Raw genomic sequence first — 17,136 nt, forward strand, 5'->3', positions numbered from 1 at the left:
GACTCCTAATCTCCATTAGACTTCAGGGATTAGACACAAAAGTGCTCCATGAAGAGTGGATGCAACCCAGCCTGCCTTTCCCTTTGATGAAGTTTGAAGTGATAAAAACGAAAAAGAGAATAGAGGAGGAGCAGTATGTCGCTCTTTACGAAGGCGACATCACAAAAGAGGAACAATCAAAGAAGATTGTAGATTCGTAGCCTAGATGGAGGAAAGGTTGGTTGAACAAATACCCAGCCTATCTCATCTACTTGGTGGAGGCACCAAAGGAGATTCGGGAGAATGCAACCTTCTGCCCGGTGCCAAGAGTCAGAAGCTGGAAAGAGCATGGCAGGATTGTAGGAAAGAAGCCAAATTGGCTTAATTACCCCAGGATGCCAGGACCAAAGGCAGGAGAGAGAATAGGTAAAGCCTACATGGTGAAAACCCTAACGGGCACCATCAAGCTCTTTACTGGCTCTCCTGACCTTTCGTGTCAGATGCTCAAGAAAATTTGCAAGACTCTCTTAGCTTGCATTAAAGTGTTCGCGCCAGATAAAGCCACGACCTCGAGTCTACTATCGACGGCCGACAGAGTGACTGATATGATGTATGATCTTTCATTGTAGCCTTCTCCAAAAGTGTTGCACCTCCTATACCAGAGGATTATGTTTTTGCCTAGCTTCCACATGCAAACATTCGAAGAAGCTTTCTACACCGGCTTTTTCACCCACGAAAGCCAAATATTCAGCCCAACCTTGACCATCGGCAACCTGCGATACGAATCACATTTGCAGATGCTGAAGACGACAGGACTTTATTGACCAACCATAAAGGTCATGTCAGGGACGACATGAACGCGGAGGGGGGGAGTGTTGAGCCAGCAGAGGATCACACCCACATTTTTGCTCACACTCATCATTTTTGTAACCATTGATTGTAATAAATGTCTTTCCGACATTGATTTTGAATTGAGCCATTCATTAAGTAACGGGACTCAATTGAGTTTCCAGCTTGTAATCCCGAAGTAATTTCACTTGCTGATGTAATTAGTTAGAGATGTTCTCACCTCCAAGGCTGAGGTATATAAGCCAAAGTTTTGTAACCTAAGAAAATTCAGATTATTAATCAAGGTGAGTTTTTGAGCGCCGTGACTGTGTCTGAGAGAGAGTGAGAGAGAGAGAGAGAGAGTCTTATCTACTTGCTACGCGAGCTACGGAGCCGCCATTGGAGAAGCGACACCGCCATTGTGTTAGCAACGGCGAGAGCTACGCACTGATACCAAGAGTGCGCGCTATCGGCTTCTATGTGTGGTAAGTTCCTACGAGCTTCGGTGTGAGTTTTCTTCCAACTCGTGTGTCGGAATAGAGCGTGCAGCATATCTATAGAACCACAACGAGTAGAGCTACACATTAGTACCATCGGGGTCAAGTTTCGGTCACCTGTATTTTTCGGCCTGTCTTCATACGCGTTTACCGCACGGAGTGGTTATAGGTTGATTTTGCAGTTCAAGTCTTCAGGGTGTTGTTCTTACCTAGTGTATAGACTTCCCCTTGAGTTTGAGATCGATTCAATGATTCTAGATCCTGTTTCGTATAGCATTCGTTCGTAGTACGGATTTCAGTCACTTGCGTATTTTAGAACTTAGATTTGATTTCCTTAGTAGTGATTGTCATTAGAAGGTCGAGTAGGTGATTTGACACCCACCTAGTTGTTTCCATGCGCCTGCGGGTCAAGCTTCGTCCTCGTCTGACAAATTCTGTTGTTGGTTGAGTTCTCGCTATTTAGCTTCCGCTAGCGGCGTAACCGCCTTAACACACATCAGGCATGTTTACTGGTGATGCGATGGATAATAGTTTATTGCCTCTCATGGACATTGGGGAGCTCTTTCATTAGGACACTTAATGCTATTTTGTGCACCACCTCAAGACCAATAGCTTGAATGATGCCTACATTACATAGAACATGGACACACAAGTGACCAATCAAAGTCGCATTGGATATATACTTATATACAAGATAGATGGCTTGGCAAGTTTGGGTTATGGTGGAGAGGTTTGGGATGCGACTCATGCCCTTCAAAACCAACACCAACAAGCACCACAATTCATATAGTCCTTGTGGATGATCAATATGCAATCAAGAGGGAGCTTGCCAAGGTAGTGAGCAAGGGAGGATTTCCATCCAAATGTTGCACGTTGTCCCATCACCCGCTCACCACCACATCCTATGTACACAACATACAAGTTAAAGCATCTATCAAAATCCAAAAACATATCTTTCACTTCCTTGATCCTAGCAAAGTACGTCTTGTTTCCTATCATCCTCCTCATTGAGTGATTTTTTTGTCAAGGAGGATAGAAGATGTAGGTTCACTTGTTGCATCCTTGAGAGGGGGGAATGATGAGGAAGGGGTTGCACTCAGAATCAAGATTCTCACATGCAAGCACAAACTCTTCCGGAATGGAGGCTTGCTTTGCCTCCTTCATCTCAACCAAAACAAGGGTGACAACCTCTACCACCAAGTCACCAAGTGGCAAGACGTTGCAATCAATTGGGTCGTGAGCGGGATCTATAGGAGTGGAATTTTCTATGGCACATAAAAAGCTTAGGAATCTGTCAAATCAAAGCCCGAAGACTTGCTCCAAAACATGGAAAAACATGAACTCCTTGTTGTCAATGATGATAGAGGAGAAGTTATTTATCTCAATTGTCAACAGGCTCCTCAATGGCCTCTACGTCTAGATGCAATCATGTAACCATAGGGGGATCACCTACCTTCTTGATAGCATTGACAATGCCACTAAGGTAGCTTGGTAAGAGTTCACCCTCCTTTTCCGGATCAACTATGGTGGTAGCATGCTCCTTTGCATCCGACAACATTGCCAATTTGAAACACGTTTATGAGTCGAGAATGGGTACCCTTTGCTGTCTTCCCAAATAGAAAGCAAAAAGATATATACAATCAAAACGGGAAAGGGAAAGAGATGACAAAGACTTCATTGCACCCATACTCATAGGGTAGACACTTTTGTCACTAGTTTCCCCTAGACCATTGAGGACTCATCTCCCCAGGAGGCCAGGCTTATGCATTGAATTATTTTCTAAAAGCCAAGGACTCCATCAAAGACATCAAAGAACAAGAGAGGGATGCACCATCGCAAGTACGCCTTTCTCATAAGGAAAGCCCATCTTTTTCAAGAATCTCACACACTTTAATGGAAAACTACAACCACAAGTAAATGCCACAACAATACATTGATAGTGGACAAATCCCTGTCATTCGAAATAGAATGGGGTATAGGAGGGTGTCTTTATTTGGCGGTTTAAGGAAATACTTAAAACTTGATCATGACTTGACCAAAGGCTAGAATGGTGGGGTAAATAGCCTAGACATGCATACATAAAAATAAATTTTCTTATGTAGATTTTACTAGATTTGGTTGAAGTTACTCCTCCCCCCAAAAAAATTTATTTCAATTCTCAAATATTGAAAGTTTCCCTCTCTTATTCCCTCTTTGTCTTCTCTCTCTTCTTCTTTCTCCCCCTCCAAAAGTTTTCCAAGATTTCTTTCTTTCCCCTCAGCTATTGAAAAGTAGGGATCTGTAATGTAAATTTATCCCCACTCTCTTTAAAATGCCCTAACATCTTTCCTCTCCTATTCTCATGCTAGGGCACCTTTTTGAAAAGTAGCCAACCACACATAATTTTAACTCTATAATAGCTCCTTATGGGTTTGCAACCTCTTCCTCCATAGAAACAATGTCTCCTTCTAGATCTACAACCTCTTTCTCCATAGCTACAACCTCTCCTTCTAGATATACAACCTCTTTCTTCATAGCTACAACGTCTCCTTCTAGATCTACAACCTCTTTCTCCATAGCTCAAAAATCTCCTTTTAGATTAGCAACCCCTTTCTCCATAGCTCTAGCATTTCCTTCTAAATCTGCAGCCTCTTTCTCCATGGCTACAATATCTCCTTCCTTGAACAAGCTTCCTACCCCACTTTTGATCTCTTCCCAAGCTTGCATCTCTCTTTTGAGTTTTGTAACCTCTTCCTTGATGTGCAACATCAACTTCTCTACTCTAGTTCCCAATCATTTTCAATATCTCTTTCCGACAGTCGTTCCAACATCCTCTCTCTCTCTCTCTCTCTCTCTCTCTCTCTCTCTCTCTCTCTCTCAACTATGCACTATGCAAGTAATTTCTAGTGGGAGTGTGCTTGTTCATAGCTACCAAAGGATTACAATGGAGTAGAGATCTACTCTACATGGTGCCAATGCAGTGGAATGCAAGGGGTGTATGCAAAGCTTATCAAGGGTTGCACAATTTAAATGTTGGCAAAGTATCCTTGGGTAAGTGCCAATTCTTGCAAAGTGTGTGTGGTTAGTGTATTTTTCCCATGAATGAATTATTGGTGCTTTTTTCTTTTGAAACTAGTAGGCTTCTTTATTAATTATCTCTTCTTTTATCATATTCTATATATTCAAAAACATTGGTAATCGATACTAGTGCCTCCAAAAGAGTTATTTATAAGCTTCTAATTAATGGCTTGGGAAAATTTTCTCCAATGCATGTCATCAATGTAGGCCACGAGAATGGATTGGTCTAAATTCAACAATAATCATATTGTAATCAAATTCAACTATGGATTTAAGAGGCTCACATTATATTTAACATTTGTATTGTACATCTTTGTGTTCATGTTTGATTTGCAGAAAGTTGTATCACAAAGGTCAATAGCATGGAATTTTATGAGCATTATGTCTACAATATTTGAATATTCAATCCCTAGGGAGATATATTCAATCACTTAGTGCTTGTTGCACACCAAGAACCAACAAAACCAAGATGGACATTCAAGTCTGGAACCAAACATCAACAACCAAGAATCACTTGATGGTATCTATGAAAGTTACAATAGGTGTCTATGAAGTTAAAACAAAGAAAGGTGTCAACTAAAGTTACATCAAAGAAAGGTGCCACAACAAATGAAAGGCAAGACAAAGGAGCCAAAAAGATGGAGCAATAGAATAAAGAGGAAAGAAACCTTCATTAAGGTGGTGGGAGAGAGAACTAAGAGCCTAGCTATGTTTTCCATGTACATAACACTTATGTTGACGATTCATATGCTAATTGAGTGGGCTTATGTACTTGATTGATGCAATATGATCTTTACCATCTTACAATGTTCATCTCTTTACTTGTTGTGCTCTCTATCATTGTCTTGAAGTACGTTATGTTGTTATTCAATTAGTGGTAAATTGTGTGCACTTGTATTGTAATACTAAAGTTTCTCCCATTTTCTATGCCCCATAGAAATTTGTGTTAAGGATCATGTCAGCCAGAAACTCTTGTAGTTGACACGTTCTTGTACATAACTGGATGTCAATAGTGACTAGTGAAAGGTTGGTCGCAAGGCACCATAAAACAAAGTAAAGCTCAATATTGGTATTCTAAATAATGGACATCTCAATCTAAAATGTGGACATGACACATGTGGTTGCTAATAGTACAATTAACCTTAATAGACATTAGGAGAGAGTGGGGTATATGAGGGCCTCTTTATTTGGCAGCTTAAGGAAGTACTTGAAACTTAGTCAATATTTTGCCAAAGGCTAGAATGGTGGGGTATGCTAACACTAGTCTTAGGATGTATGTATAGAAGTTCCTTGGGCCAAGTTAGTGGTGGCTTTTACGACGTATGCACAAAAGTGAATTGGAACAGGTTAGCGGCTTGGGCCATTAAAGTAGATTATGGTAGAATTTGGTACTTTGACCATAAGCTTTGTACATAATATGAAATATTCATGGAAGTATTGGTTTTAATATGTGAAAGAAATTATAAGACTCGTATTTGACTTCAAAGGACCCAAAAGAAGGAATTATTAAAAAATAGAAGGTTTATGCATTAAGGTGAAATTTATTGTTGAGCTTTAATGAGTATGGAATGCAATCCATCTTTATTGAGACATTTTATAACCTTCACAAGTGTATTACATTCCTAAAAATGGAATACTCAAATAAATTTATGCCTAATTAAGAAATATATGACCTAAAATTTATGCTTTTTATGTGACAGGAAAATTGTCTATGACCACCTTCGATTCTGTACTGACAGATATATGACATGCTCATAGAGCTTAACATCGCATGAGTAAAGCATCACAAACTCATTGCATCCTATATGGAATCTTGTAGAAAGCTTCATACACATGCTTTAGGGCTTTCTATATATGCTTTAAATAATATTGTATTCGCTTTAAAGTGGATTGGCATGCCCTAAAAGTAGAATCACTCGTTGGAGATGCTAAATGAGAAGATCTAAAGTTCCATGTTAAATTTCTATTTGTGTCTTGAGCTACATTTCCAAGGGCATGCTATTCTATATAGAGTCATGCATATCTGGTACATCTTGAACATCTGATTGTGCTCCATTGAGAATGAATGGAACTTAGTTTCCCTAACCAAATGTGAATAGAGAGTTGTAAGGGATTGGTCATTTAATAACTTGTTTTTATCTACCTCTACTTTAGCATACCAATGTGGCACTATCAAGAGTGTTTCCCCAAGCATTAATTATAGCTCTTGCATTTGGCATTTATAGCAAAGTTATCTCCTTTTCAAAGTGCTACTGGTAAAACATCATGGTGGTCTACGTATATTGGCCCAAAGTGTTGGCTTTCGATGATAGCATCATCATCAACATCCTTGCCACCCTCACAATCCTTCGTAGGCATAATGCTCTCATAGGCCCATTCCTTGATAGTATCCTTATTGACGCAAATCCTCCATTTGTTTTACATTAAAAAAGTCACAAAAGCACGATAGCATGTTGTACCACAATGCTTTCATATGAGTAGCCATTCACACTATGCATGAACATTGTCTTATTAATTGGCTTGTAGTTCCATTGGCGTGTCATGTCAACTTCACCAAGTTTAATGTCCTCAAAACCCCTTGATTATCTTAAGTGGTTAAAATTTTCCCTCAAGAAATACACCACCTTAGATGCACATTTTAGAGTGGCCCCATCTACCCTCAGCTGCTCATGAGGGAGTGCCCTTTTTATCTTAGCATCAATGCCATCGTGTTCACCCTTTCCATGCCCAGAACCAAAAAAACTTCTAGCACATCTCTTTGCCTGTTAGTTGGAATACCTAGTAACAAAATAGAACATCTGCTTTGCCTTGAATTGGGTAGCACAATTAACCACACCCAATGCCTCTTTTCCCTCCAGTCACTATCATTCAACCATGCATCCTTCAATAGGAGGTAGTGCTGCACAAACAAGGTGTCATGAACCTTGTCATCTAAGATATAGAAACGAGTTGTCTTCAAGACCTCCCTTTTTGATGAGTGACGATAGATAATGTGCACCAATATAGTAACTTGGTTGAAGTACCAGTGCATGGACTGTATTTCATGTTGGCCCTTGAAAGAGTAATTATCTGCAAAGTCTATGATTGACCCAACAACATCATCTAGGAGTGTTCCAAGACACAACTTGAACTGCTCTGCTTGCCATTTGCAAACAAAGTTGTGTTCTATTTAAACTACTTTATGTGGTCCTTGATCCAACACAAGAGTTTTGTGCAACACATCTTCTTATGCACTAGATCCTTTTTGGTCTTCTTCTTGCCATTTTCATTCATCCCTAACTCCACCTCATGAAACCCCTTAACAGTAACTTATGTTGTCTTTTTCCATTTCTCTTGGGCACAGTACTTTTAAGCACAAGGCTTTAAAGCATATACTACTTTGAGCATAGAACTTCAAATCATTGAAAGATCCACAAATTTCCTTGAAATCTACTTCTTACTGCTTGGGTGATTTAGTTTTGTGCTTCAAATTAGACTATTATTATGCACATGGCTCAATAGTCTACTTTAAATAAAACTACTTTTAAGCCGCCATAGCTTATTGTTCTATTTTAACTCAGATTACTTTTAAGTAGACGGCTCAGTAGTATGCTTTAAAGAAATGGAGAAAGCTAATATATTTTAGACCAAGCATCGACTAATTTTAAGCACAGAGCTTTAAAGCATCTACTACTTTTAAACACATGTTACACCATGTGTCAGGTTGATGCTTTTTAGTAGTGCAGTAAGCTTTAAAGCAGTGGGGAAATCTAATTTATTTAAGAGCAACCATCTACTATTTTTAAGCATGGGACTTTAAAGCACTGAAATATCCATATCTTTTCTTAAAATCTGCTTCTTATTGCTTTGGTAGTTTAGTTTTGTGCTTTAAAGCAACAATATGCTTTAAATCAGACTACTTTTTAGCACAGGTCTCAATGCTCTCCTTTAAAGCACACTACTTTTAAGCACAAGGCTTTAAAGTACAAAACTAAATTAAAGCAAACTACTTTTACTTTTAAGCATAGGGCTCAATAGTCTCCCTTAAACTAGACAACTGCTTTAAAGTACAAAACTAAATTAAAGCAAACTACTTTTACTTTTAAGCATAGGGTTCAATAGTCTCCTTTAAACTAGACTACTTTTAAACACAAGCCTTTAAAGTTAAAAACTAAATTAAAACATACTACTTTTAAACATAGGGCTTTAAAGTACAAAACTAAATTATCAAAGCAGCAAAAGCTAGGTTTGAAGCAAAGCCATGGAACTTTTCATGCTCTAAAGCCTTGTGCTTAAAAGTAGTAGATGCTTGATCTAAGAGACATTAGCTTTCTTTATTATGTTGCTAAGGAGGAAAGCACATTCTTAGTATATTCATAAGCACACGTTTAGTATCATACTTAGTATGCTAGCTAGCTAATTCAATGTGCTAATGAACATATTTATTATGCTAACAAGAAAATTATCTATGGTAAATATTACATTTTAGGCTATTTTCTATTAAAAAAATTGAGTATTTTCAATCCTTTTCCAAATACAATACAGTTTAGTAGATTTCCCTTTGATGTGCATAGGTCGATGGAAAGCTCCAAAGTTCATGATCCACGTGCAAGAAAAATTATGTACAACTTTATCAGAGTTCAATGCTACTTATGGATTTTCCATGGAGGGGTTTAGATCTCAAAATGGTAAAGTGGGAGTACGTCACTGATGCCGAATGGTTCAATGTGCTCAAACAAACAAAGGATCCGCTCCATTATCGCATCAAATGTAGCACCGTCCACACCAACATGTATGAGTCGATGATGAAACTACATTACAATATAATAGAAGGGTCTAATCTATAAGATCCCCAAATTTTGGGTCTCTTTTTAAAATAAGAAAGACAGATTCAAATGTTTTTTTGTCAAATTTTGATTTAAGATTCTTGATTGATAGTATTGTAAAGTTCTAAAGTAAAAAGCAAGGTCGTTTCCATGTTCCAGTAGGTCTAACAGACGTTTGGTTCAGTTTTGAGAAAAATTGTTATTTTTAGGTTTTTCATGCTTTTAGGTGCTTTTCTTGCAAAAAGCAGGGTTGGATTCTTAACCTATGTGTTTTGGGGAAGCTATAGTTCAATTTTGTAAAAATATTCTTTTCGAGTGCTTTTCACACTATTTTTAACTTTTCATGATTTTTAGTGTTTTTTAGTGAAAAGCGAGTCTGCTTTCTTATTCCAATGGACAAGGGGAACCCATGGTTCAATTTTAGATTTTTTTTTTTCTTTTTACGCTATTTTTATCTTTGTAGAAAACTAGTGCTAGTTTTTGGCTTGGGCATCACTCTGGCGGCTTGCTGTAGTGCCTATAAATTGGCAGGGAGTGCTCAGTTTTCAAGGCCGTCTGTTGCGTCTACTACCGCAAGGCAATACATACCTATTATACGAAGTGGTGCAAGATCTTCATCACCATCTTCATAAGCTCTCCTCTCTCGTTTAAGGGAAGAAGAAGAAGAAGGACATTCTCTCTCTACTTGCTTACTATCTCCTCTCTCGTTTCACGTTGTAAGCGCTCTCCGAAAGCTCTCGTGCTGAAGACCTCTACATAGCTCTCATCAATGCTCTCTTGTGGCATAGGAAGAAGCCTTTTGAAAGCCCCTAATCAATTCTAAAGCACGGTGAAAAGCTCTAAACTCCATAGCCATCATCATCTCTCTCTAAATGTCGTTTTTATGAGTAGATACCCTCTCCATGGTTCTTTTTTCATATACGAGTGTGTGTATGGATTTGTCGAGTGCATATGAAGTTGCCCCATGATTATTTTATTATGTTTAAGACTCTCATTTATGCACACGATGTGTTGATCACGTGCGTGCAAAAAAAAAGTGCTTTTCGTGTAACGCCATAGAAGCGGTAGGAACACTGTTTTGGTCATAACTCACAAACTGTTATAAATCATCCCAAACCCTTCAAACCAAAGATAAAACACATCATTTAGAACATTTTTTCTCTTGGGTGTCATGTAAAATCATGCACGAGCTAAGAGATATGGTCAAAAAACAGCTTGTTGCTCATCGCACTTGGTCAAAATTTTGGACCCCAGGCTCCTTGGAGAACCACTATATAGATTCATCGGATGGGCAAACGCACTTAGCCAATTGAAAAGATTTATTAAAATTGGTATTTAGGTCTCCGTTATCACCTTGGGTATGGGAGTTATTAATCCTTCCATGACCGGGTTTACCTATGCGTATAGGGGTGCTACCAAGGGGAAGTACCATATGACGTCGTGAGTTAACCGAGCCATTTTTTTACGATTTATGGTTTATTTTGGTGATTTTATCTCAAGTATTAGATTTCCATAAACTCATGCGAGGATATATGATTAGTCAACCCGAACCGCACAGGCAAATATGAATAAGCGGCTTTCTTTTTGTGTTACCGTTTGTTGTGTGAGTAAGGCAGATATGAATAAGCGGCTTTCCTTTTGTGTTACCGTTTGTTGTGTGAGTATCATATGGGTAAAGCGATGTGATAAAGTGTTAGTCTATATTATGGAGTTGATCTTGATGCATTGGTTTGAGGTCACACACTTTCATTTGCATGTTATGTATGCCCCCAAAAATGGCAAAAAGTTGTTTTTTGCATATGTGTGAAGTTATGGCTTATGGTCGACCTAAGGGTCATAGCTGTTTTGCATCATTTTTATGGTGATGGAATGATATCATATGATGTATGAAACCTCATGGATAGATGTGGATGCCTCATGTGCATGGGTATGATTGCTTTCTACCTTTCTAGGTCAAACCTAACTCTATGTGCTAGAGAGGCGAAGTGCAGGTATGATGCATCAACTTTGCATGGTTAGATGTTGTCAACTTGGATTTTTATATCATGTTTAGTTTCTGGTTGGACTTATTTTATGCATGAAAATCTCGTGTCTTAAGAGCCATGTGTGTGGACTTCGATTGACTGCAATGGATATGTCAAACTCCAAGTGTGGGAGTTGGTTCAGTGTGAATATGGTTTGTGGATAAGGGCTGAGATCCCTCATGGATTATGGTTGTGATTTTATGGTGGAAGCCACTGTGGCTCTTGGTTTTTTTTCTGGATATGGTTATGCTGCCAAAATGTTGTCGAAATTTTTGCAGCCATGTTATGTGTTGGCGGTCATAGCACAGTGCACAACCCACCGACATAATGTCAATCCGGTGGATTGGAACCCGGCTAGTGCATGGAAGCATGGATGCACCTAATGTGACAGAATGAGGACTCTAGGAAAAGGGGTAAAGCAAGAGAGGAGAAGAGGGAAAGCCGATGAAGCAAGATCTATGCACACACACTCTCAATCTACACTCTAACTCTCTAATCATGCAGACAATGGAGTATCCCTTTGCTCTAATCTCAAGCACACACACTCAAATCACACATTAAGCATACACAAAGAAGCCTAATGAGAGAAATGTATACAGCCCACATACACACACACTCTAATCTAGCACACATGTGAAGCAAGAATGCTCAAACAAGAGGGAAAACTTGAGAGGGAAGAGAAGATTAACACTAATCATACACCATTAACACACATAAGCCTGAAAGACAAGAGAAAGTAGAGAGAAATTAGCTTCCATTAATCCCAATGACCACTACATATGATGTGGAAGATCCAAGCTCCATAGCCACTCCTCTTCTTCTTCTCCACACTCCCTCACACTCTCTTCTCTAAGAATGCCCTTTCACATCTTGTGAATTGACTTATATACAAGGGCTTTTTAAAATGGGCGGCCGGCCAAAAAATGTATAACATGCTGCAGGTATCTAGGCTCATCTAGTCATCAATGTACAACTTGGAACCCACTATGGAGCCCGTAAATACAAAAAATATATGCATACACATATGTGTACACACCAATGGAATCATAATGCATGTCGTTGACGCTCGCCCGTCAACACTCTCCCCTCCCGAAGCTTTGTCGTCCTTGACAAAGCCATGTCGTGGTAGATGCTTGAGAAAGAATGTTCCTGCAAAAAGAAAAAGGTGGATGAGGTAGCATTCTCAAATATATGGTGATAAGGCATAAGGAAAAGGCAAAGCACATGTAGTAATGAGTAAATGCAAAGAATTATGAAATGTTACACTGCCATGAAGGAAAAATAAATTGCACTTGCAAAAATTAATTAATCAAGAGTTTTGGGCTTATGAATGAGTCTATCAATTAGTTAGCTACGACTAAGGATTAAAACATTTACTCTAGTACTAGCTAAGTTAGTAAATTTATCCCAATGCAAGATTCCCTAATTATGTCTGTTATAGATTAGCTAACTAACTCTCACAACTCGAAACAAAATCTTGAATATTTTTTTTACTTGAAGCTCAATGGAAGTTTTTCTCATTTCATTTTTCTTGCTTTTCATTTGTTATTTTTCACATTTTGCAAAATCATTTGACGTGTGTGCTTATTTGTATACCCGGGGCTTTTTCCTTCTCAAAGAAAAGCACCCACACTGGGAACCTCTAGGGCTCTAGTACCATAGGCAATACATGTGAGTGAAGTACCAAATCAAGCCAGGATTTCTCTTCCAGCTTAAACTTTTACACTTGTGGCACTTTTGTTTTTCTTCCATTTCCTTTGTATTTTCACTAATGTTCTTTGTTGTTTGGGTGAGAAAGCCTCTCTATGCTTAAAACACTCCTAAGGTTTCAAACACTCGAATACTTTTACCAACTAGGACTAGTAGTCAAGTAAATGAGTTAACCTAAAGTCAAGGCCTCCTAACCTCAAGGCTCATCAATAAAACTAAACTCTAAGTCAATTAACTAAAGAAAGGACAAGTTTATACATCTTTAATGGTAGATAACAAAACATAATTGAATGCACTTAATCAAACCAAGAAGAAGCCACAATCAACAAATATAAATGTACAAAACCATATAGCATAGGAAGGAGTACACCTGTGCATGGGCTTGATGAAGAGGTCGATGTCATGGAAGCTCCTCGTGTCTGGAGATACATCATGTCTGCATGGTCGTCCAATCTCCATGGGCAAGCTAATGTCTGTCTATGTGCTGCATCAAAAGATCAACAAAAGCACTGTACCTCCAAGAGGTATGTCAGCAGCAAGATAAAATAACAAAAGTAACAGAATAAAAAAATAAAACATCTAAGCTAGGGTCTAAAACCTGGATATCCAGAGGGAAAAAACCCAAAAGGGAAAAAAGTGCCTCTGGTATATGCACATAAATCTAGTGCACATATCAATGTGTACAAATCTCAAATCTCATGCAACTAGGAGTCAAGAGAGAGCTCTCACCATGAAGCATGAGCTGCAATCTCTTAGCTCGATCTCTAATAGTCAAGGGCTGGCTAACACCTAGCTCCATATGTAAAGTCTTCTCAACAGCACAAGGAATGGTCGTAGGGTGGGCATCAGCCTCTACTCGAATAGTCTGTGGAAGGCTCTTTGGTAGCCAAATCTGCAATGCTCGCGCTCTCGTAGGGATGTCAGTCTGAGCTCTCCTAGCGTGTCTACGTGTGCATCTAGCTCTAGGACATACTATCTGTTGAGAAGGTACCGCCCTCTCTAGGGGTAGTCTCATCTCTCGACATCTAGCTCGTGGAGGTCTCGCTCTAGGGTATGATCCTGTATGCGCTGGGTGTGCTACCGCTCGTGCCCTAGGTACCCAAACATGTCTTTGTCCCTCAAAGTAAACATGTGCCTCAAGTGACCGTCTAGATATGAGCCAACCATGTGAAAGTCCATCATCGGTCATATGGCTCTTTAGAAATATGATCGTGTCATCACAAGGTAAAAATCTAGCATGTAGCTCGTCACGGGGAAAAAATACCTATTGGGTTGTCCTGGAAGCTCTACATGGAGAGCTACGTGCCTGATCTATCGTGTGTCGCTCCTCAGTGGCACTACTCACCATCGCAGATCCTCTGCCTAGAGAAGGCTCTACACATGGCTAAGATGCCTGTGTACGTGGTCTCCAAACAAGTCTAGCAGGCTCTATCGTATCCCTACATAGGGTGTCCGTAGAGGTCACTCTAGTCCATGTACGTCCATGTATCTGTGGTGTAACCTCTATCTCTGTGGTGTCAGTAATGTGGTCTCTAGGAACCCGATCTAGAAAAGTACGGCTCGTGGCTGGTCTCCGCTCAATCGGGTGATCTGATCATGAATCGGCACTCGTAGATGGCACTAGGGCAACATCTATATGTGGTGGCTGCTCTCTCTATGACTCACTGGCTATGACACCGCTATGCAAGCTAAAAGAGTGGGATAGCGATGCTGTGGCTCTGCATCTTCTCTCATAGGGGGATCTACTCTCGTAGATGGCTCTATCTCAACATCTATCTCTAAGGGCCTTTGTGAGGTCGGAATATCTAAACAAGGATGCTCAAGGGCAGCTAGAATCTGTGGAGTGGTCTCATCTATAACAAATCCATCGGAGTCACTCACTCTATGACTCTGTGAGATCTCTCGCTGTGTGCTAGAAGTCTCGTGGATAAGTGTGGTAGGTGGTGTAGGCTCCCTAACAATACTCTGAGTGGGCTCTAGTCTCAGGGGCTCTACCTGTGGGTGGTAGGCTAGGTGTTGGAGCTATCTCTCGTAGCACACTATCATCCTCATCTGGCATCTCCCAAGGTGGTAGAATACGACGTGACAAAAGAAGCCTAGGAGGTGATCTCTCTAGTGGTGTCTCTCGAGGGCTCGGAGCTCTCGGTAGCTGTGGAGCTAGCGTGGTCGTCGTGGGTAAACATAAATCATCATGTCTAAGTCAAGGGGAGTAGGGTAGACCTATAGTCAAAACATATACTGCATGATCAACATCCCTATAAACTCGCTCACGTGGATCTCCTATCAAATATGCAAGAAGGCGGACTAAAGGATCTCTAGATCCACCACTCGTCAGGCATCTGTACCTATGACCAAGCCCATCTAGATAGGTCACGGTCTGCTCAACTCTCTGAAGCTCCACTAGCCTAGGATGTGTCTGTGTGTCTAAGCTGTCATCTGGGTGTGCCCACTCTATGTCATCAAAATCAAGGGTCTCAATCAAGAGATACTGCTCTCCGAGATCATCAATAAAAACTGCTCTATCGGCCTGTGGATAGGCTCTCAAAATCTGCCTAGGTGTAGACATCATGCGCTGCGGGGTGGCTAGCCTCACAAAGGGGTGATCATAAGTGTCAACATAATATGCAACCCCTCGTGGAGATTGGCCTACTATATGCAAGATCTGACCGTCTATATCTCTCATGCTATGCCTAGTCTCTCTGGTCTCGGACAGTGTCTGAAGGGTGGGGGTCAGTGGTCTAGGGGCACTCATATCTACAATGGGTGATCTACCGGGCCCTACCTCTGGTGCTCTCAACTGGGGTGATATGGTAGTCATAGACTCTCTCGTATGCTCTCTAATCTGTGTCATGAAAGGCTCACATGGGTCTCTAGATGGTGCAAGGTGTCGAGGTTGAGACTCTCTAAAGTACGTGTCTCGAAGGCTCTGGGTCTCTATCTGTGGCTCACTCTGAGTGGTACACAAAGTGCTAGCAATCGCCGTGTACATCGCTCTAGACTCGTGATAGCTCGAAACGCTTGACGGCAAATCAAGTCTAGGTGAGGAGAATCCTGGCGGTGGTTTCCTGAGTGATGTGGGTGGTGGCACTGTGTCTAAAGGAGGTAAGGCACTCCTACTCGAAGTAGGGCGCTAGGTCGGTCGAGGATCGTACGGAAATCCACAAGTCAGAAAGTAAAGCTCAGTGCCTGTGGTACTCATGTAGCATCTATCTTTAGGCTCGCCAACTAGTGTCACAACATCTGTGGATAGGCGTCTACTAGAAGTGCGATACTCTAATCGATATATGCGCTAAGCACTATCTATATAGATCACTCGAGGACCTACCCATTGTAATATAACCTGTACAGGATGGTCGAAGGCCTCAAGGCAATCATCTGCGTGTACTAGCTCTATCTCCTCTAGCCTAATCAAATGGTCGACCACATACGTGGCGCGATAGTCATCTCTAAATGTGCCATCCCGTGTGTCGTCGAGAAGGACTCGCACCACTTGGAGGGTCTGTGTGGGACCAAAGGAAGCGCGGCACTGGACAAAGAAATGTCCATATGTGTCTGTGTAAAAGGGTCGGCCTCTGTGCTCGCCTATAAGTGTGAGCAATGTGTACTCAGAGCAGGAAGTGGTCATGGCCATCATATGTGCGCTCTCGGCGTGTGATAGGCCTCTAAACCTCGTCAACTCGTCGAATGGAGACTAAAATCAAAATCTGCACTATATCGAGGTTTATGCGTACAATCGGACTCAAATCTAACAAAATCTGGCAAAACCTAACTCTCGGACGTATCTGCTCTAAATGTGTCTAATCGTGTGTACATGCGCGCGAACGTCGAGTATGTGGGGCGTGTGATGCGTGTGGAATATGTGTGAGATGCAAAAAAAGAAAGAAAAAAAATCGTTTTTTTTTTACTTTTTTTTTTTAAAGGCCTTTTAAATTCGGACGCCCATGCAAATCAAATTTTGTTTTCTTGTGCTTTCACACTCTTTTTATTATCTTTGTTGACTTTGTTTCTCTCTCTCTCTCTCACTTAGATTCTTTTCTAACATGCTTTGTCTTTTGTTGACTTTACTCCCTTTCCACACACCTAAAAACAAGCATGCACATGTGCTTGACCCCCACTCCCTTTGTTTGCTTGTGCACTACACTTTACACACACCCAAATTGAGGATGGCACACACCCCTCTTAAATGATGCACACACCTAAATCAAGCAATGCACACACACACCCAATTTAAGTAAA

General features: G+C 40.5%; 1 pseudogene; it reads right to left on the reverse strand.

The window, feature by feature from the left end:
- Positions 1 to 15,100: 15,100 nt before the first annotated feature.
- LOC147432157 (uncharacterized) lies at positions 15,101 to 16,534 on the reverse strand (annotated as a pseudogene).
- Between the last annotated feature and the right edge of the window lie 602 nt (positions 16,535 to 17,136).

This window comes from Adiantum capillus-veneris, chromosome 20, assembly GCF_014529385.1.
Source record: "Adiantum capillus-veneris isolate H3 chromosome 20, ASM1452938v2, whole genome shotgun sequence".
In the NCBI taxonomy this organism is placed as follows: Eukaryota; Viridiplantae; Streptophyta; class Polypodiopsida; order Polypodiales; family Pteridaceae; genus Adiantum; species Adiantum capillus-veneris.